Here is a 23919-nt window from a genome sequence, read left to right on the forward strand (position 1 = left end):
AGGGCAGCGTCTCCACCGCCGTCCAACCCGCGGGCTCCGCGCTAACCAAGGCGGGGACCAGTTCCAGGCACCTCCTTCCCGGGCCGAGCCGGGGCGCCGGACACCGACTTCATCCTCCGGAGCCCGACTGCCCTGTGCCTCCAGGAGTCGGCTCTTATCCAGCCGGATCCACGGAGGACCCAGGAGCGCAGAGCACGGAGGTGGTGCAGAGCCGCGGCTGCTCTGATGCACTCTGAGCCTGCCGGGGTCATCCGTTCAGCTTCTCTGAGGACTTGAAAATGATGAACGTAGCTGGTACCTGGGCCCGCAGTGAGCAGATGTGCGTGGAGATGGGATTGGGGAGGCTGTCGTGGCTTAGCATCCCCTTTTCCCTCTCAAGATAGAGTTCCCTATAAAACTTAATTAAGAGAAAAGTGATGTACCCGCCCCCCACTCCCCCCCCACACACGATAACACGGTGGCCAGACAGCTTCTTGAAAGAAAATTAGAGCGTTTAATCGTCCAGAAAAATAACCTGCAAAACAAAAATAATCTCGAGACCCAGTTTTTTCTTCCCATAGTGACTGATTAAAATAGAAAAAGTAAAATAAAATTAAAGTTCCTGTTGCCCAGGGAAGCATTATCCGCTGAAGCCTCTATCCTCACCATCTGAAAACATTCCTCTTCAATGCGGCTTTTGGGCAGCATTATTAACAATGACTTAAAGAAATAAATTTGAAAAATGGAGACACTGGAAGCCTTGAGCTGCCCTGGACATCAGGAAGTATGCACGTGTGAGCATTATACCCCTGAACGTGCTGAATGGAGCTCAAGAGTTGCTTTGATGCTTTCTCTGGGTGACACTAGACATGTTCACCCTTGCAGCTTTCAGGACAGTTTTCTTCACAACGGAGGCCAAATGTATGTGGTTTTTCTATAATGGCCCCATGGTGCTTTGGGGTACCCTTGAATTCTGTCTGTAGATGCAAATCCCTAAACCAGCTGGAAGCATTTCCTTCTACTTGGAAGTTTGCAAAGGGAAAGGATGCACACAAGCCTTGGGCAAGCCTGGCTCTTCTTCCTGTGTCTTACAATCACTGCTACCGGTAATTTTCCCTTCTGCCTTCTCCACAGATGGGCCCCACTTCCACAGGAGCAGCCTCCCCTGAGGGTTCAGCACATGGTCTGTTTCTCTGCCTCTACTCTGCCGCAGCCACCTGTTCCAGGGACATCTTCTGCTGCCACTTGGTCTCTTGTTTGTGCAAAGCTGAGATAGTCCCAGGTCAGACAGAAAAAAATTCACATCCCGCCCGCCCCAAAACAAAACAAAACAAAACAAAGAATTCACCCTCACTGAAAGGCACACGTATCTACTCTCATTCAAACCCAGTGGAGATACCCTCTGAATTCCCAAATGTCCTTCCTTGAAATCAAAAGAGGGAGAAAGGGCACTTGCTTGGGTCTATTTATGACATCTTTCACAGGAAAATAGGAAATGCAGCCTAAAGACCAATATTTAACTCAGGGGCCATACTGGGCTCAGGTAGACAAAGCACTGTCCAAAATAAAATGTGTAACTGAAGCAGACTGAAAGGTAGAGATGCCTGTGTTCAGAGAATTTGTCCATCTTTTCTCAAAACCATGTCACTTAATTCTCTAAAAAACTCAACTGAGTGTTTGCCCTGGTAGATCCAGTTATTCCCAGAGAATCACATAGCCCAGATTCCCCAAAATAGAAATAAGCAAACGCCTGAGAAAGGACCTGGAATAACTACTCCTTGGGAAGCGTGAAGGCATCCAGAAATGTCTGATGGCTTTATACTTATACAAGCACCAGGTTAGGTATTTGGGCTGGATTTTAAACTTGATAAAGACAAAAGATTACACCACCAAGGCCCATCCAGTCCAGTAAGGAGAAGAAGAGTGTTTAAATAACACAGTACATGGTAGGAAATGACTAGGAGAGAAAAGTGAGCATGTAGTAGAATTTAGGGAGAGGCCATGCCTCCTGCAGGAGGTAGTCCTAGGAGCTGAGCTTTGTAAGAGAGAGGGAAATCTGGGGACAGCAGGAAGTCACAGCAGGGAGACAAGGAGTTTCCAGAGCAGAGGGGCACTGTGGGCTTAGCCCAGCTGATGGGAGCTTGGAGAGGCTGAGGTCCATAGACAGCATGGCAAAGACCAACACAAGACTAACCCCCGAGGACCAACAGGGAGTCTACCTTTATGGAAGTACCTCATTTTTCTTGGGATCTTGTAGACTACACTCTTCAGAAGGGAAACTATTTCCATACTTATCTTCAATAACCTAGGCATGTGGCCATGGTTATAATCATGACCCTGGAGGACCTGCTACAGAGGCTTGGGTGAGAAGTGGACCAGTCCAATCAGGATTCCAGAACCTCTTTGGCAAAGGCTCTGTGATTGACCCTGAGATGAAAGTTGAAATGCTACTTTCACCTAGTTTTCTAAAATCACTGCACATCTCAGAGCATAGCAACCAATTCTCTGTCTTTTAAAAGGGAAGGTTCTGTCTGCCAAGAGGGAACCCAATGGTCCAGGGCCACTGGCACAGTCCTTCTGCTCCCTGACTATGGCACTCTCTGTGACAGATGTTCTGCTTTCTTGGGTCATGAGTCATCTGAATTAGAAGATATTTTAGATATGATGTAAATTTTGTTAGAGTTGGCACAGTAGCAACTGAAATATTTATTGAATTGCACTGCACCCAACTACACAAGTTGTAGTACTATAAAAAGGAGACTGCAGCTTAGCTCACCATTGAGCAGTGAGTTTATTCTTAGTCACTAGGCTAAGATGCTGAGGAACTGCAATTCTCAGGGATTTGTTTCTTGTTGTTCAGTGTCTTATCCTCCACAGACAGTGGGCACCACAGAGGCTCTGACATTGCTCTTCTGAGGAGGTGGGGAGAACAGGAATGATGACAAAAGCATCACTGCAGTGACATGGCCTCACTCATTATTAAAATTAGATTATTATGTCACTGACCTGATATTTCCCGAGTCACTTTTTGTCACCTTTTGTGACCTTGAGTTTTTTTTTCATAGGATTGAGAAGTTTATCTCTTTCTAAAGCTGGGCACTTTGGTAAAGGTAGCAGGGCCAAGACATTTTTAAACACAGTTGTATTAAAATTTTAAAACACTGCTTTTTTATTTTGAATTAATATTCTCATAACTAACCCTTCCTGCCTTTTATTTCTTTGGTAGCCCTGATTCCCCGACAGGCCCCACCCATGTCCTTGCCTCCAGGATGAACAGGGACCAGCAAGACACAGTATTTGTTCATTTAAATTTGCATGAGCCAAACCAAGCAGGCTGGAGGTCACATATCCGCCAGTAGTACAATTAAGACAGAGTTCTGTAATTAAAACAAAGATGTCTGAAATTACCATTGGAACACCTAGAATATTTCCTATAGTGACTAGCTGGTAGGAGCTCACTGATTAAAGAGAATCACTCTGATCTTGGAAATGATGAAATGAGATTCCCTGATGAACAAGGCACCAGTGATTCTTACTCATAGAGAAGGATCTTTGAGAAAAGGGCCCTGTCCCCCATGCCACCTTGAAGTCACTGCCCAAGACAAACTCCCATAACTCCAGCCAGCATCTGCCCCAATGTTTCAAATTACTAGACATGTAAGACACTAAACTGCAGGTGTAAGGGCCAGGAACTTAGCTCAGTGATGCCATGCTGCCTGCCTTGAAAGCACAAGGTCCTGAGTTATATCTCCAGCACTGGAATGAATAAATAAACAAAAAATAATAATAAATAAATAAATAAATTGCAGGCACATTCATATTTTACTATAATTAAAGAAATTTAAATTTTTTAAACTTCTAAAAACATAACTTTCTATTTTTTGCGGCATGAATTAAATCATTGGTTAAAACCTAGAAAATACAAATTATCAAAGAAGAAAACATACTGTTGTATAAATTTTTGAGAGTACCTGACTTTGTGAGAAGCAGTTCAAAACCCCTCACCTCACTTGATTCCCTCAATGAGCTTTAGAGGCAGATATGAGAATTGGCCCCATTTTATGGCTGATAAAATGAAGCATAAATCATCTAAGGTCACACATAGGGAATTAGGTGAGTGAGGTTCAGAAGCCAGGTTCAATGACTACAAAGCCTGTGTTCCCATTGCTACATTCCTAAGAATGATCTTGTCACTAATTATTCTTTGACAGTTTATTTTTAATTATGATGGTTTAAAGTTACCACAATCCTCTTAATCTTTCACCTATGTTACTTCCAACTTTTACTGCTGTATCAGAAGTTTCAGTGAGCATCATTGTAATATTCATATTTATTCTTTCAGGGATGAATTAATTTTTTGGCAGACTAAAGGCAGTGTACTAAGGGTTTTGAATAATATTTTTATAATTTTTTAAGTAGTAGGGATTAAACTCAGGCCTCTCACACTGAACTACATTCCTACCCTTTTAAAATATTTATTTAGGTATGTATGCATGTATGTACTGGGAATTGAACTCGGGACCTTGCTCTTGTGAGGTAGGCAGCAGCACCACTAAAATAAATTCCCAGCCCCCCTTTTCCATTTTTTGAGACAGCATCTCATTGTCCCCAAGTTACCCAGTCTTGGTTTGAACTTGTAGCATTCCTTCTTCAGCCTCCTATAGTGCAGGGATTATAAGTGTATGCCAACATGCCAGGTGATTATATTTCTAAGTCTCAATCAAATTGGCTTTTAATTTTTTTAAATCCTAAACAGATATACTTGCTCAAAAATATACCCTAAGCTTGTAAGCTATTCCCTTGTTATCTTAATAGATATTTGTTGATGCATAGCATGTCCAATTAATTTAAGCCTTATTAAAATAAAACACATCCCACTGGCTTTTAGACTTCATTGATTGTGTGCTACAAATATTTACTTAGAGAAATCCTAAAGCAAACAGCAGTGACTTCTCTGACCACTTCCAGCCTTGTGCACTGGAAAAAAAGAAGCAGCTCCTCTAGGTTTTATCTCAGTCTCGTGCCAAATGCAATCTCCCCAACTCAAATTCCTTCCCTTTCCCAAGCCATGCTTTCCAGTATCCCATTCTAGTGCCTAGAGGAAGTTATTAACTTTGTGAACCTCGGTTCTCCATCTTATTATAGGATAAAATAGCATCAGCTCTGTCTACTTGTCGGGGTCAGATGTGAAATGCCTATAAAGTGCTCCAATTTAAAAGATTATAGAACTAGACATTTTTGGATCCTTGGAATGAAAGGATGCAATCCTTGTAATCTGACTTCTCCATTAAACAAACTATCCAAAAGTAAATAGGTTAGGTAATTTGCTCAAAGTTGTGGCAGACATGAATTTTTTTTTTCAGAAGGGAAGAACATCCTCTTTGGGAACTATTACTCAAAATGCAGTTGTACTGAGGTCTGTCAATCATTAACCACAAGCACACACACACACACACACACACACACACACACACACACACACACTTAATTCTGGCAAACAGAGAGGTCACTGAGTCATCACTAGGCCAATCACAGTCTCTCATCCCTCTGACCACACACATTAGTCCAGGATTGGACACAGGACCTCAGCCCTTCCCAGGAGTGTTAAAACTTGGAGTAAGGAGATGGTACCTTGTCTTCTCTGCTTGAAATCATGGTTAACCCTGAGCAAGTGTTGGTTCTCATAGATGTCACTGATGATGATAATTACATAAAATTAATATAGCTTAAATCTAGGTTCAAGCAATGTCTCATGCTAAAGAACTAAAGCTGTGTAGACATTCTTAGGTATCAGAGCAGGGATTGCAATGGAAAAAGAGAGCGGAAAAAAATGGGCCCCAGGACCTTGGCATCAGAAGCCTTCTCCCTACTCCGGCACTGCCCACCCTTTATGGCGCATATGGGTCTTGGCGAGGCAGAGCTGATAGTCACTGTCAAAGCCATGGAGATGAGTAAGGGCACTTTGTGAAACACCATTATGCACACCCAGGTGCTTTGTTCCTGGTGGCAGATGTCACCCCGTCTTTCATTTTGTTCTCACTCAGTTCTCTATTTCCCACTACTCTCATCTGAGAGAGACATTGTTGTATTCTCCAAGACACCTAAGCAGCCACTAACACTGAAGCTTTCAAATGTACCTATTTCATTTGCTGAAATAAAAAGTGTTTGAGAGAACACAGCACCCTCAGTGTGTGTTTTAATTGATGTGGGAAAAATGCACAGGAAAGGCTGTAGCTCTGCTTCACTCCCGCTCCCTAGTGTGGTTTCTCGTGTACATAAAAGGTTGGCATTTGTTACTACAGCATCAACAGGTACAACTAAATGGACTCCAGACAAAACAGACAACTAATGGCAGGCTGCGTATAGGTCACTTTGCTTGTTACTGCTACAAACAGCCTATCTCCTAGGCTTCATGATCACTGTTGCTCCATCTCACCTAAGAATGGGTTGCTTTTCCCTCTCAGTACCTGCAGACGTGATAAGTGTTGTCATAATGGACCCCCAGGTACATTAGAAGATATTTCTGGGTTTCAAAGTGGGTCACAGGACTACTGCTCTATCCTTGCTTCTGTGGAGGACAGAGTGATCGTGGAGAACCTGGAAAAGTGCAAAGTTTAATTTTGACCCTTTTTCTTATTTTTCCTTCCTGTTTGGAAAATAATTCTTATAGAGCCCAAACTACTTTCTGGTTGAAGGCAATATCCTTTCAGGTTGCACAGTTTCTAAAGATAATATAATGATCTAGTCTGGGGGAGAAAATAAATGTTTGTAAATTCAGTGTCCAAACTGGTCAGTTTGTGGTTTTGTTCTATTTTGTATTAGGTGGAACAGTTTGCTAGTGCTCCAAGCATAAGAAAACAAAAAATATAATTAACATGCAAGTGATTTAAATGTAAATGTATTTTGATGATTTAAAGGAACTTCAGGTTCTTCTTTTTCCTTAAAATGCAAAGTGTTTGTGCTAGATGAGCAGAATCAACCTTACTTGAGAGATTGTTCAGACACCAAATCTAAGACTGCCACCCCAGACTCAGAGTCAGAGGCAGCACCTTAATAAGAATCCTGCATGAACAGCATGTACAGTAAAGCTGAAGAAGCTCTGTTTCAAACCGAACATAATAACATATACCTATAATGCCTGTACTCCAGAGGCTAAGGCAGGAGGCTGATTATGATGGATTCATGGTGCTGAGCATGGAACATCCACCTGAGAACTGTTGCCAAAATGACATAAAAGAAGAATGGGAGGGGAAGATCGCATGCTGCTGATTTTCCAGAAGAGACTTGCTATGGCTGCTTTTCTTGATAGGAACTCAGCTGTTCTCATCCTCATCAGAGAAGCTTGGACCCTTGATATCATAGGGGATGGCTGCTGTTCTCTTCAGGGAAGCTCTGGTTTTTGCCTTGAGCATAACTTCTTGGCTCCAGGACAGATCCCTTAGCCTCCTGGCACAGATCTTTTACCCTCCTGGCCAGTGCAGACTTTTTCACTTCCACCACTGACCTTTGAGCCTTCCCAGTGCAGATCCTTGATACGGATTTGCATGAGACATTGTCACGGATTCTAGGCCTCTGGCTGGACTCCTGAAGGTGTGGAATCCAGGCCCTCAGCTGGATTCTTCAAGTCTCTGACTCACACACAGATTTCTCGCAATCTTCTGCCTTTGACTTTTTGTGTGTATACTATAAAATAATCCTATAAATTATATATCCTATATTAAATCTATTTCCTTGCAAGCCTTCACTACAACACTGATCTAGGCAGTTTAGCAAAATCTATCTCAAAAACCCAACAACCAAAAGCTCTGTTCATTCCGTAGGAATGGGCATAGTCATGGACATTACTATGATCCAACGGCAGCACAGGCAGTCCACTCATTAGTGGAGTATGAGTTAGTAAATCCACGCAAGGTACCGTCTTTTGTATTTTAGTCTACAACATTAATTCATCCAGGTTGGCTTGAATAAATAAAAATAGCTTCAACTTACAAAAGGACAAAGAGTTCATCCTGGCCATAGAAGAACCGGATCATCCATGTGAGTAAAAATCGCTGCTAGAACTTGATGTTCAAAGCAGGAGCTGAGGGTTTCACACGCAAACAAGGCTCTCCATGACTGTCCGGCCCACTTCGTCAGCTCAGTTTTGCGCACCTTTCCACTTTGGAAAGATGTAAAAATAATGTCATGGCGCACAGTGACATAGACAGTTTTCGGGACCTAGGTGACCTAGGTGAGGGTGGCAAACCAATGAGCTCCTCTTATGTGTGCCCTAAACACAGTTGCACGCGGCAGCTCATCGACTGCTCACCCAGCACTGGGCGGCGCGTCCGCACACGGTTTCTATTGCTCTCACGTGCAGCTGCGCCCTCTTCTCTTCTTTCAACTACTCCCCACTTTTAGAAAGGATGTTGCTTGATAACCAAGTCCCGGAACTAGTGCCAGCCAGCAGCTCTGAAGCCTGAAACAGATGGTTCTGAAGCAGCGAAGGTGCCGCGCTGCCTTGCAGGCCCTGCAGGTGGCAGCACTGAGCCCAGACTGCTCCTGCAGCTCCTGCTCATTTGTCTGATGATGGACCCCTTTCCTGCCATTGTTTCCCTTTGTCCTCTGGTTTCAGCCTAATTTCTCTATGCTTCTGACGTTCGTGCAGCCTCTCTTTCAACCTCCCGTGACCTCTCACAGCACAAAAGAAAAACACTCTTAGCCAGCCCTGAGACCTGGACAGCAATTCTCTGCAGGATTCTAGCCCCTTCACTGAGGAGATCCTTAAAGCCAGGCCACGGCGGTGGTGTTGTCAGTAACCTGCCTGAAGTCTTACAACTTTCAAATCCAGACAACACATTCTCAGATTTTGCGGGGGTGGGGCGGTGGGAATTACTGGGGATTGAATTTCAAGCCTTCAAATTCTCCATATCCCCAGGCCTTTTCTTATTTTGAAAAAGTGTGTCCTGCTTCAGCCTCCCAGAATACTGGAATTACAGGCATGTCAGACCATGCCTGCCTCAAATTGGTGTTTTTAATACTACATTTTGTGCCTTTCGAGGGTAGAGTAATAAAAGAAAAACAAAACAAAATAAAAAACTATACACCAAGTAAGTCAGGAAATTGCTTGCAAACTGAAGAAATCTCAGGAGGGAAATAAGTATCTGACTTTCTAGAGATTTCCATAAACACGGAGAACACCACTTCATAAATGTGAGGCCCAGCCTCCTTGTGTCCTGACCCGGGCTTGCACCAGGGCAATGGGAATCCAGAGAGGATAGGCTGGCAACAGAGTTGGAAGGCACAGCTCTGTCACACCTGCTAGACCAAGGCCTGAACCTGCTGCCCAGTGCTGGCTCTTCCTCTGTCTCATTTCCCTACCAGAGGAGTGAACTTTCCTTCCTTCCTCTAAGAGATTGCAAACAGGGGCAGAGTATGGTTAGATATTTGCTTTTAGGGCTTTGGAATCCAACAAACCTGGTTCCTAGTTTTATTTTTTTATTTCTTGAGGACCCATAGTGCAGCCAGTGATGAACCAGGTCTCTCTTTGGTTTGCGCAGTGCCCAGCATGTACACATGGATTTTTATATCTGAATGGCTTAATTTTCAGCCTCTGTCTGCCTAGATCTGAGCCTCCATCTCTTACCTCCCACTAGATCAGAGGCTTTGAGGAAAGCCACATGGCCTGGTGTCACTGCCTCCTTCCCAAAATATCACTGCTTACAAAGGCCCACTCAGACACTTGAAAGCAATCACCCCATACTCCCATGTTTTCTCCATCAGCAGCCTTCTTGCAGCTGTAAGGACAGGGACCTTCATACGGAGAAGGTAGGGAAAAGATAAGATAAAGACCTTACTAAGCTTTATTAAGAGCAATAAGGAAACTTACCAAGAGCAGTTTCTGCCTTCACAGATAGACTCTGCAGTTAAGGCAATTAAGATAAAGAAGGGAGAGAAACTAGATTTAAGAGATGCACCAGATAACACAATTAACATAAGAATCTATCAAGAAGAATTATCACTGAGGAAGCTAGAAATGAAAGACCAGGAAAGCCAGCTGCCCTCACCCACCTGACAGAATGCAAGGGAGGTAAGCCACAGCCACCTAAGGATTATTACTTAATATGTAAAACACTCACTCACATGCATGCACGCACACACACACACACACACATCTACACATGTACACATGTTCTCACTTTGACATCAGTATAATACTGCACTAGATACACACATACATATGTCACCTTTTCTTAACCAGTAAGTCTAAAGCTATCTTCCTATAAGCCCTGCCACTTCACTTTTTCATTACAAAAGGACAGGAAGTAACCAAGACAGAAGCCTGAAGGAATACCTAGGATAGGACCATAGTTGAACAAACGAATTACATAAGCAGATGTTGACAAGCACACACCTGGGGAAGGGAAGACATTGGACCACCTAAACAAAAGGAGCTTGGGATAAGTCTCAGGACTTCCAGAACTGTGTCAAAAAGTAGCAGGAATGATGGGATAAGTGTATCTGAAGTGGTGGGGAATGGGAGCAGTGAGGAGGATTAATGTCAATGGGCTTTTCACTTACTAATTTAAAAAATTTTTAACATTTACTGTATATTTTAGTCACACCTCCCACTTCATAGCTAAGTCTCATTTGCCTTAAATTGGCTCAGAACACTTACAGTGGCCCACAACTGGCTAACACAAAGCCAATTTCCCAATGAAACGTGGAGTATCTCAGGTACCTTGCTGAACACTGTGCAGGATGCTGTGGATCCAGTGCCTCCCCTTGTGATCTTGTGGCTGATAAGAGTAGCAATCCTTGTTCCTGCCTATTAATACAATAGACTCTCTTACCATGGCTCACAAGTGTGGGTGCAAATCAAACCCAGCATTTATGGGCTCTACTGAATGTGCCTCATAAAAGTAAACCCATCCTCACTGAACTGACCTACATCCGGGACTGATGAGAAGGAGTCCCATGCTTGCTTACTGGGGACCTCTGAACAGGAAGCAGAACTCAGTCTTCTTAGGATTCCTGCATCCTTCCACTTCCATAAATTTCTGCCTAAGGCATTTATCCTTCCTCATTTCCAAGCTAGCACAGGGTAGCCCAGTGGTCCTGTCCTTAAGCAAAATAGTGGTGGAAGCAGGAATTGCACAGCAGTCATCTTCATGAGGATGAAATGGAAGCCAGCAGCCAAGTGCTTCTGGGACCTGTGGCCAACTCCGCCTTCTCTCTGTGAGGCTATGTGATGGGCCAGGCACTGTCTCAGACAAAGGCAACATAAGAAGGAAAAAGTGGCCACCCTTCTCTTGTGGAGCTTAGATTCTAGCTGGGAGATGTAGACAATAGACACAAATAAATAAGCAAGCAATACTACAAAAATAAAGCAGAGGATGAGGGTGGAAACGATTTGAAATTGGATGCTCCATGGAGAACTCAGAGAGAAGATGGCATTGCAGCCTTGGAGGAAGCCAGCACCTGCATCCTGTACCCTAGGAGAAATAGCACACAGCTCTGAGGCTGGTATGCACTGTCTAACCTAGCATGGAACTAAGCTCCTGTGAGAAGTTTACTATGAGCAAGAAGGGAAATGGTTGAAGGGCTGGGCACCTGGAAGAAGCCAGTAGAGTTTGACAGGATTGTTTTGGATGCTATGTAAAGGGACAGAATGTCCAGGACTAAGGCAGGGGACCAGAGGAGAGTGCTAGGTGATTGTGGAGGAGGTGGTAAGATTTGGGATATATAGGAAGGTAGAACCAATAGGACTTGCTGCAGGATGACCACAAATAGTAACAAGTGCAACAAAAATAATGAGATCTTAAACCTCTTCTTCCAATCAAACTTCTGTTGGACCTGGTGACCCATGTTCTCTCAGTCTATCTTCACATCCCTGGGTAGGAATTCCAATCTGCATTCTGCAGACAGGGAAACTGGACTCAGAGGGTTACATACGGGCATCAGTGAAAACTATTGACATCCACCAGTGTACAGCCAACGTTCCCATCTCTTCCATGCTGTTAGCTTTAAATTTCAGCATCAATTCAGATAAAAGCCACACCTCATCTGGGCTTTAATGGCAGTGAGGATTGCTACCTCACTGGAACTACAATAAGCTTCTGCTAAAAGAAGAGAAGTCCTCCTACTAAGCACTGATTTAGGAGAGGAACAATCACCTAGTTTCTTGAAGAATGTCAAACACCATGAAATTATCCAGCAGGGTGGAACCACAGCCAGAGAAGGATCACTAAGGTTTCCTACTCAGGAGCTGCTGGCTGCTTGGAGGTGGTGGAGAGAGGCTCAAGGGCTCCAGAGGGGACAAAAAGCTTCTGTCCTGGAGTGAAGAGTCAAAAGGCATTTGTTATCCAAATGAGGATGCACCTGGGGATGAGAAGCTGCAGGTTAAAGAGAGGGGTGCAAAGGAGTTGCAGCAAATTTGGACCATTTAGGACAGGCAGCTAGGAAAGACCTGGCTCATCTTTTCTAGGGGAGCTGAAGAACCCCCATCGAAGAGTGCCACTGAGATGAGCTATGCAGTCAGTCCATAGGGGAAAGCCACCATAGGTATCCAGCAGTTTACCAAGCAGTGAGAACTGGTTTGGAGGACCAGGAAGAGAACATACGATCCCTACCAGAATAAATAAAACAATCATCACTGCACAACAGTATACCTCAAAATGTGTGGCATAGAACCACCAATTTATTGAGCTTGTGGATTCTTGGGTGGGAGGCACCAAGGACTGAACCATGGCCTTCACACTGAGCTATGTCCCAGCTCTTTTTTAATTTTTAATTTTGAGACAAAGTCTCACTTTGTAGTCCAGACTGGGCTCCAACTTATGATGCTCCTGCTTCAGCCTCATAAAGTAATGGGATTACAAGTATGTTCCATTATGCCAGACTTATGTTGAGGATGTTGGCAGGCTGGATGGCATAGCTCAACTCTGTTCCAGGATGTCTGGAGTCTCTGCTGGGCAGGTGCAGAGATGAACAGTGGGTGACTTGTCAGCTGTGGACCAGAGTCATCGGGAAATTGTCTCCTGTCTGGTGGCCAACAGTGGCTTTTGGTTGGAGCCTCATTTGGGGCTGTTGGCCAGAATGCACAACACCTGCATTCAACCTGGACTTTCTCATAGCATTGATAGGGAAAACTTTAACAGAAAAAACTTAGGAAATGTTACAATGCAAGATAGCTTCTGCCCCTCACTCCGCTTAGTTCAGAATTAACTGGCACCTGAGACATCTAGTCTCCCTCAAAAGTTTTGTAAGTGAAAAAAACCATTGTTAGCTTTGTTGACCAAACATGCTCCCTTCCCCCTGGCTAGAACAGGTAACTGAATAAATCTTAAAGGTAACTTCCCTGACAAAAACTGCGTCCAGGTTGAAATTCAACTACCTTGCCACCATGTTTTGGGTATCAGCAATGTGAGCTGTGAAAATACAATGTAACCAACTGAAGAAGATCAAGGCTGTAAAACCCTACAAAAGAAGGAGATGTTACCTAATGGGGAATTGACCAGGGCACTGCCATTAGGTGTCATTGATCCCCATCGATGGAGTAAACTTTTTAATTTTACTTCCATTCTGCTGCCTCCCTTGTGTGTCACTTGCCAATTCCTTCTGTAACAGCATGGCTGCCACATAGTAGTTGAACTTCTCCATGCACACTCAGGGCTGTGAACACAAGCATCCCAGCAAGCAAAACAGCAGCTGCATTGGCTTTTGTGAACACCTCTGAAATGCTGCAGTCTCTCTGCCTGCACTGGTTCCAGCCAGTGATAACATAGGGACCTATTTCTACCACATGGCCCACCATGGACTAGCCCAGAGTCTGAATTAACCCTTGTAGAGGAGCTGAGTACTCTACATGAGGGGAGTCTGAGAGATCCCACATCTAGGAGGAGAGGGAGTGGCTGTGGATGTAAGTGCCACCAGGAAATGGTAGTCTGCCCCCGCTCTTTCCTCTTCTCTCTTCTCCTCACACCTCTCCAAGACTCTGTGGTTTTGCCTCCCTGATGTGAGGCCTTGGGAGCACATTGTTACCCTGATGATACATCGGTGTCCATGCTTCATTCTCAGCTTTCTCTTGCTCCCCTGGCATTGGGCAGCAGCATTATCTTCCCCAGTGGTGGTTGGCATCCCTGCCACCCCAGCCTGAGCCCTCACTCTACTCACACTAAGCCCTCTGGCTGTGGGCAGCTGACATGACCCATCTGGGTCTTCCTTTCCTGTGGAAGTATCCTATGGAAATTTTGTAAAGATTAAATGGGTTGATACTTGGCAGAAAAGTCACTTGGAGAAACAAGCTATTCTGCTTTTAAACTGTTTTAACAAAACTCTCTTTTGTGTTCTTTAACTACCTTCCCCTCCAAATCTTTGCTGATGGTCTGGCACAGGATATGTTCACTTCATGGTCCCCATAAGTCCTAGCTTTGTGGTCCCCATCTCCCCTGTCCATACAGCCTTCTATCTCCTCTGTCTGTGCAGTCTTCCCATGTACCCACTCATGTCCCCTGGCCATGTGGCCTTGGGTTCTCAATCCCTCTGAGCCCGTCTGTGATGTATGGATGGTACCTAGTCTCACAAGTCTCAGTGCTGAGTGGATGAAATGAGATCACACATCTACAGCTGCACCACCAGACAGGGGCCTGTGAAGGCTGATTCACTCCCTCCTCCCATCTCACCCTCTTCTCACTCCATCTTTTCTTCCTTCCACCTATGTGTGCCTCACTGGAATGAGCAAAGCTCATCCAGCTAACAACACAAAAGTCTCTCCCAACTCCCCTTCCTAAACCTCTTACCAGTACCACCCCCAATTTTCCCTGGCTTACCCCCATAAAGATTTGCTGACTGAGGCTTTTGTGAGAGGTGCTGCTTGGGGATGGGCAAACTCCCTACACTAAGACAGGTGGGGGCTGCCTGGTTCAGAGATTGGATAAACAAAGTCTTCAGCCTGGCTCCAGCCCCCTGAGGGAGGTTGACACCAGCTCAGTTTCCAGCCTTTGTACTGAAGGAGCCAGAGAGGCCATACTGTAGGAACCCTGGGGTTTTCTTATCCAACGAAGACAGACTGCTAGTCTTCTTCTCCAGGGAAGAAAGCCTTCAAACATTCTCTCTCAAATGAGATAGGCCTTAAGTGATGGATCCCCACCCTCTGAGTATTCATTGCCCAAATACCCAGGACAGCCATAAACATAAACTTGTTCCCCACAGCCCAGCATAAGTTACCCCCACAGAGACTGTCAGTTTCCCTTCCTCTTTGTTTTATACTAGAAGTTACTTGTCCCCTAAAGGAATCTGAATTGTAGCCCAGTCTTTACATTCTTTTTTTTTTCATTAAGTTTATCGGTAAATTTTAGTTATACAGTACAGTTACATTCATCATTGGGATCTTGTACCTTTACTTGATGTATCTTGGTTCTTATTTTTCCCCATTACCCTGCCCTCCCCCTCCACCCTTCCCTATTTACAAAGATTTTGTTTCCATTTTTTCCTTTTATAATATTTTTCCTTTTCCCTTCTTTCCTGACCCCTACCCTTTCCACTTTCCCTACTCCTTTAATCCTTTTCTTCCTATTTCACATAATCAATTATACAATTTGAACCTTATTTACACTTCCAGTTTTTCACACTAGAGAAACTGTTTGGTACTTATACACTTAATACACTTCATACTTATTTCACTTAAGAGTATGTTCTGTAAACCTGGGAAAGACCCAGCCCCAGGAAAACTGGCCAGATAGTTGAATTGTATTCCTTTCCAGCTTCCTGAGGAACAAGAAGGGATCCAAGATGGCATCTTTTTCTCCTAGTGCCCAGGTCTGTGTTGGTTCATCCCCTGACCCCTTCAAGAAGATTTAATGATTATTTACTCTATGACTATCAAGGAGATCCTTCCCAGGAAACTGAGATAAATCAGCAGGCTCTACCTTCAGGATGCTTCTATGTGTGTTTTGGAGTGATGGGGAATAGCTGGTCACATGGCCACACACAAGTATCTTCATATATTACAGCACCATTAAGGCAGAGACTGTAGCCATATGGGTGAATCACAGGCAATGGGGACAGTGAATAAATGGACACTGGGGTGCTCAGGAAGGGATCAGAGAATATTTCAGGGAGAAGGGACTGCAAGAGCAGGGAAGTGAGGTGAAGAGCCTCTGAAGGACCAGAGGGACTGGGAACAGGGGTGGCAGCTGGAAACGCCAATACAGGCTCTAGGCTTTTCTCCACCCCTAGGGAGATATGCTTCCAAATCAGAATACCTGGTGGGAACTTTTCCACAGCCAACCCAGGACCGGCATCTAGCATTTCCTCAGTTTTCCCCATGGACAGAACATAGAATGGTTTCTTCTCCAAGTCTGGACAGCTTGGATGAGCTACACAGAAAGCACTAGGTAGCTCCTAACTTTTATCTGCTTTATTGATTCAAGAATGGAAACACTCATTTATTTTCATGAGACAAATTAACTTGGTGAATTTTTATTTAAAAATGGAATAGTTGAGAAAAATTTAAAACTTTGGTTTCACGGTTCATACAATATTTGGATCATGCTTCTCACTAGCAGAATGGAGAGCTAAATGATAGTGATGCAGTGGTTTCCTTGCAAACACAAAGGGACATGAGCACTGTTTGCCCCACTAGGCCTTCCATGTTCCTCAAGCACAGGCTTATGACTCACTCACTTGTTATTTTTGAGGGGGTGAATGCCACGCAATGCATGGCTGGGCAGTTGCTTCCATGAAGTTGTTTCACCTGTGGCCAGTCACTTTGTCTACTATTGCTCCTGAGTGGGGAAAGAGACTGCTTCCCACAGTGCCCTTCTTGGTTGTCCTCATGTTTCAGCCTCAGATCCCAAGCAGTTAGGACCTTGTGCTCCCATGAAATATTAGACCTGGGTCCCAACCCATGCAGCCCTGGGCTGAGGGCAGGAGGGGTGTGAATGCCGGAGTGCTAAGGGAAGGATGCACTTTGGGAAGAATGCTGGTGACTGACAGGGAAATGGCCCAGAACAGCCACTACATGTAGAGCCCAGGACAGCAAATCAATACATAAGGCACAGCACAGAGACTGCCGCATGGGTCCCAGTATTGTAGATAGGTAAATTAATTAGATATCTTATAGGCAGATAGTCGGGGCTGCCCTCAAGAAGCCAGCCCTCAAGGAGCCAAAATAGTAAGGAGCCACCATGGAGAACAATTGAGGTACATTCACTGGTTAGCATTATAAAAATAAAGTGGTACTACCTCCCCTAGAGATAGATAGCAGTGAATGATATTCTAAATGGGAAATTCCTTGTATATGGCTTATTTTCCCATTTGATCCCCATTTAATCAATAATACCTGGATGATAATCTTATTGGTTCATCATGGTTTTGCCCCACCTCATGCACTCCTCATAATTTCCATTGGTTTTTTTTTTTTTTGGAGGGGGGTATTAAACTCTGACCTTGTGGTCCAGAGGCAGGCAGTGGCACCACTGAGCTAGATCCCTGGCTCTCCACTGGGTCTTATAGTTTTATCCCACTTTGTACCCACCTCACCTCATGGCTTTGCTCCATAATCCCCCCCCCGGGAAATAGGGTAACCCACTTTGTGATCTCCCTTCTATCCCTCTTAAACAGAAGCTTTCTTTCCCTCAATAAATTTTTCCTACTCTTAGCCTCTGTTGTTTCTAAAATTCATTCTTCGATTTTAGAGAACACAAACTCATGTTTTGGATATCTAGCAGGTTTGGGAGTTACATCTATTCCCCCATATCACCAAACAGCCACTACACATGGTTCCCAAGACAGTAACTCAACACACAGAACTTGGGAAAGTGACTCTGTGCATGGAGCCTGGGACAATGATTCCACATGTTGCTCAGGGAGCCTGAGTCACTGGCTTCACTGAGAGATTCCCAGATCCCAACCATGAGTTCCTGGTGGAACTTGTGTGAGCTAAAGAAAGCTTCTGCATTTCTGACCAGGAGCCCAGGTGAACTTGGAGAATTCCTGGGAGATGATTAACAGTTGGGCTGTGGGGACAACAGAGGAGGAAAAGGCAAGGCCTTGCCTATCCACACCCAGTCCCTGGCGCAAGGCACTATCAAATTCCTGAGAGCAAGAACATCTGGTTCTCTATAACCTGGCTCTAGAGAGAGTTGTCCCACTGTGGGGGGATTCAGCATTCAAGGGGGAGAAGGGCCTATCAGAGTGGTGCACACATGTAGTCCCAGTGATATTAGGAATGATATCAGACCTCCAAAGACATAGGGAAAATGTTATGACTCCCAACCTGTTAGATGTCTCATATGCCTAGTTTGTGCTCTTTAAAATCAAAGAGTGAATTCCAGGAACAATGGAGGTTAACAGTAGAAAATATTTCCTGAGGCATACTCAGCTCCTATCTGAGAGGGACAGGAGTAGGCTCAGAAAGTGGGTTGTCTAGGACTTTACATCTCAGTGGAAGATTTATAGAGCACAACCACATGGGCACAACCTAGGTTAAAGCTATGATTAATCAATAAGGTTACAAGTATAGACACTTAGGTAAATTATCTAATGGGGAAGCAAGTCACATAGCAAGTGTACATGAAAAGAACAAAGAATTTTCTAGGAAATGATGGATCTGGGGGATCTTGTTCACCTACCAGGGTAACTGATATCTATCTAAACTTTATTAGGCCAGGTGTTACCACTTATCTTTTGGGGCAGGATGTAAGCCTGACAAAGAACTTCATTTTATCTTTATCTTGAGGTCTGGCCTCCCACTGATGTACCTCTGGTCACAATTATAATGTGTTTTCATCTTGTCTTTTGACTTTCAAAGGCTCAGGCCTATATGACTGCCTATAATATTTCTACCTAATTTAGCTATCCATAATACCAGCACCGTTTCAAAATAAAAAGCAAACAAGGGCTGGGGATGAAGTTAAGTGTGAAGGTCTTGGGTTCAGTCCCCATTATGGCAGAAAAAGAAGAAATGGAAAGGAAAGGAAAGAGAAAATGGTGTGCAGGGATCTGTATCCATAGTCATGATCTCCCCTGTACTGCCTGCAGTGACCAGGGAGCTGTCATGTCTGGCTCCATGATAGCCCCTTCCTGTTCCATGTGTGCTGTTCTGGGCATTGTCACCCCAGGAGGCACTGTGAGACTTTGTTGGTGGGGAGATGGCAAGGGAGTCTGCTTCAGCCTCTCTTGGCTGGTGTGCCTGGTTCTACAGTCTCTTGGTTTCAGTGAACATGAACAAAAATTAAAAGAGTCTGGACTTGAGGCCTCATTCATCCTGTCTCTGTGCAAACCAGGGATGAGATTCAGGAAACACTGGTGCATAATCAGTTGAGGGACCACAGGCAGCACCCTCAGGACATAGCTTGGCACTGTGATAGCCCATCTAGACTGTCTTCCCACAGATGGGTGACAAACCTGCCTGCACAGCCTTACAAGGTGGTCAGCCATTGGGTATGGCTTTCCAGCTGCAGCTACCACAAAGCTGTCAGAAAATTTGTGATGATTCCTTTTATCAGTCATCTCTATTGATTTTTTCTAGGTGAAAATATACTGCAGACACATTAAATAACTCTTTTGGCCAAATTGTCCTTTAATAAATTGCACCATTTTACATTCAATCCTGGGTAGGACTTAGACTTCATCTTAGGGGCTGAATGGCCATGGATAGGCAGGGTACATGCACATTTAAGGTGCACACTACCTGTGGTCAGGAATGCAAGTTTTCCTAGTTGCAAGAGAGGGTACCAAAACTTTTCTGGATACTGTGCTATATAAAAATAGGTCAACAATTTAATTAAGTAATTAGACATGTCACCCTAAAAACCATACAAGGTCCACCTGAAACTTCATTAATAAAATGTGTAACTCTGCCATTTTCCCAAATTTTAATGTTTTCCAATTGGTCTCCCACTTGGAACTCAAGCAGAAATACAGACATTACTGTGGATGAGTTTCCTTCTGTTGTCCCACACCTTAGATCAGGCTGCTGCTCTTAAGAGCTTAGAACCAAGACTCAGCACCTGGTCAGGGGAATGTGTTGCTGCCTCCTTCCCGTGGTTTATTAGATTTGTTTTCTCAAAAGAAAAAAAAAGCTGGGCCAGGGATTTAGCTCAATGGTTCCACTGCCTGCCTTGCAAGTGCAGGGACCCGAATTCAATCCATGGTACCAAAAAAAAAAGCTAAGTGTGTTCACATGTGTGTGTACATATGTGTGTGTATACCTGCATGTGTGTGTATAACCAAGTGCCTGCATTTTGGCAATGCTGTATTCAGAAGCATGCTTAGCATCTCCAAGCTCATACAGTAAGCCTCAGCTGGCCACACATTATCCAATTCTGGGAGCACTCCCTTCCCTATCCTGACCTCTCTGATATTCACAGGGCTCTCTGTTACCAGAAGCTAGGCTTCTGCAATTTTTATCTTACAATAAAATGGGGAAAGTTGCAGTCAAAAAATGTTATCTCTCGTTAGAAAATGTTCTTCGCCAAACTTAAAAACTGTGATTTCAACAGTTTGGCAGGAAAAAAAAATTTTTTTACAGAAATGAATTATCGCTGTAGGCAATGACGCCAGAGGCCATTGTCCCAAGCATACTTGAGTTCTGGATTTTGCGGAACAATCATTCAAGGCTGGTCACATGATAAAGGGTACTTTCCTAACACAATCTGTAGGAAATGGAGTAACTCTTCCATTTCTTATGGTCACAATCCAGTCCTCTTGGTGATGAGTCAAGGGCAGGTTTCTTTACATCTCAACAGAATCCAGGCCACAGGTTAGATTACATGCACTGCACTCTGACTCCAGGCCAGGCTCCTGGTTCCCAGCTTTGGTCCTGCCCTGTCTGTTCGCTGCCCATTGTGTTCTCCCTCCTGAGTATAAGATGGCTGCCTGTAGCAATGATTGTTCACCCCCAGCAGGAAAGAGAAAACAGGAAAGGGGGAAGAAAAGGACAGTCTCTCCCAACATGAGGAGCATGGGTGGATAGTCACATGCCTGCTCCTAAACAATTACAGTAATAGTGAAGAACCCAGATTGGTCACCTGCTCCAGTCCCTGCTCTGGAGCTGGAGACAGTGGGTATCTAGAAGGGAGGGATGGATGTCAGGTGGGAAGTCAGGGACCTCTGCTCCATGGTCCTAGTTAGTGTTTACAATTTTGTGCAGTAACAGGACATTGGATTGTAACAAATGCACCTGGGTGCACTTGGCTGGTACTGGGCAGGGTCTGTATTAACCATAAGCACATTCAGTGAGGAAAGCCCATGCATCAAAGCCCATAAGTCCATTGCTTCCCTATGGGAGAAGTTCAAGCCTGGCTGGGCCAGGTGCACTGCACTCCTGTCTCCTAAGCAAGCTTAGAGAGCATACTAAGGCTGAGCAAGTTCACCTAAGTGCATAGATGCTGGGTCTAACAGGCTAAACCTCTGCCCCTAGTCCCTGACTCCTTTGCCTTGCCCAAGAAAAATCACCCCACCATATGTCTAGCCAATAAGATAAATGCTCCTCCCCCATGGTTGTCCACACATAAGCTATACAAGCCTGAGAATTTCCTAAATAAAGTGGAAGCATTCCAGGAACCTCCGCGGAGTCTGCCTGGTGATTCCACACCTCACCCTCCCAGTCCGAGCTCCACAGACCAAACAGTGGATGATAACTGCTGGTGTGCAAATGTGGGGCTTGAGTATACTGGATATTGAAGCCACGAGTAAGGATCCCTACCATGGGTATTATTTTAAGTCAGGAATGGCCGGTACAGGCTGCCTTGGTAAAGGCATTGTTAAAGACCAGGGGAATGAAAGTTTCCAAAGATTGTCTCATCACCTTCTAGGAGACTATTCTTAAATTGTACCCTTGGATGGAGGGTGCCGATGTAATGATAGATGCTGAGCTCTGGGAATGCACAATATATAACAGTGCACCAAAAAATGTGGGGAGATCCACCTCCTACTGAATTTTTTTCCCTATCACTTCAGTGATTATTCAGTGTCTTGATCCTCACACTGTTAAGGCACCCAAGGTGTTTCCTGCCCAAATGCCAACTGAAAAAGAGCCTCAAAGTTACCCCAAACATGGCCTCCAGGAACTTCTTGGGAAAGATGGCATGGGCAAATTCTCTCTTCCACCTTCTTCTTCCCTTGAAGTGTCAGCACCACCCTCTGACACCCCACTTCCCTGACACTGACATGCCTCTGCCAAAACCCCTGTGTCACCAGAAACAACATCACCCTGACAAACCCACCTTTTTGGGCCCAAGATGGTGGCCCCCATGATGTGCACTGCCATTTTACTGATATCATGATTCCTCGAGCTCTTCATCAGACAGTAAAGAGCCCTCATCCTCTGGTGATGAGGAGTCTCCTATAAATGACACATTTTTCCAAAATATGATAAAGGTATCAAAGAAAAAATATCAGCCTCTTTAGGCCTATCCCATCACATTGGGCGCCCTGAGACAGCACCTTGGTTTCCTCACTCCCCCAAGGTTTGAAAGGACTTCCATCAGGTGGTTCAAGACCATGGACCTCAAAGCCTTTTGTGCACAAGAGATGAGTATGGCACCATCTGAAACTCCTAAACCCATTTCAGGCCCAATGATGGTTGTTCTGTGTGCAGCACTCACTGCCAATTCAGAACAAGCTACTTCTCCCTTTTTGAACATGCAAGTATGGGCTCTTGTCCCTAACCTAATATCTACCCTGTCTCTTCTTTTGGAAACTTTTCACAACCTGTAATTTCCACCTCCTGGAACTCCACTGTTTCCCCAAATTCGGTGTGCTTTACAAATGATTTTTCTACACAGGATTGACTATTACTTCAGAGATATGATTTGCATGGGTCAGGGTTGTTATTACCATACTTCCCTTTACAACATGCCTTTCTTCCCCTTTCTTCTTTATTCTTACCAATTCAACCCTTAGGATGGGCAACCAAGTATCAATCACCCTGTACATCAGTCCTTCTTTCTTTCCTGATAACTCGACCTAGTATTTTTATATTGGCAGAAATCCCCCAGCAATTTGGATCCCGAGAGTGGAGGGGTTCTGATCCCCTCTTCAATTTGATGCTTCATCCCCATCTCAACCGTGATTTAGACATTTTGGCTATCACTACCATTATACTGTCCGTTGTTGCTATGCTATCCACCACCACCACTTCTGCTGTGACCCTTAACAACCAAGTCGTCACTGCCACAGCCATTCAACAACACCTCTCTTGCCCTGGGACGATCAGTGATAGGTATTTTAAAAACCTTGTGAGATGGTATTTCAACCAGGTGAACACAGTTAAGTACTTGGGCCAAAGGTCTGATTCTTTCCTCACCCTATGTGTTAACATTTTGAAAGTCATTTTGTTATTGTTCATTTTAAAATTAGGTGTCTGGCTCAAAGGAGATACAGACAGACTCATAAAAATGTGGTCTTCTTGGCCAAGGCTCTGGAGTCAAAGACAAAAGTGGGAACTATGGGAGAATTTCAAGCCTGGCTAGGCTAGCTGTGTCACATTCCTGTCTCCTGAGCAAGCTCAGAGACCATACTAAGGCTGAGCAAGCTCACCTAAGTGCGTAGATGCTACGCCTAACAGGCCACACATCTGCCCATAGTCCATGACTCTTTTGCCTTGCCCCCAAAAAATCACTCCCCCATATGTCTACCTAATAAGATAAATGCTCCTCCCATGCTCCTCCCCCATGGTTGTCCACACATAAGTTATATAAGCCTGTGCATTTCCTAAATGAAGTGGAAGCATTCCAGAAACCTCCCTGGAGGCTGCCTGGTGATTCCACTCCTTACCTTCCCAGGCCAAGTTCCCAAACCAAACTCGACAGACCAAACAGCTGACAACAACACTTCCCTTTGGTCAAAATGTCCTGAGGCTGTGCCTCCAACATTTCCCTTTATAAATACTTATCAACCAATCATCATGGTGCACAGTAATCTGGAAGGTTGAGGCAAGAAGATCTAACTTTT

This window comes from Fukomys damarensis, unplaced genomic scaffold, assembly GCF_012274545.1.
Source record: "Fukomys damarensis isolate Sample0158 unplaced genomic scaffold, DMR_v1.0_HiC HiC_scaffold_38, whole genome shotgun sequence".
NCBI lineage: Eukaryota > Metazoa > Chordata > Mammalia > Rodentia > Bathyergidae > Fukomys > Fukomys damarensis.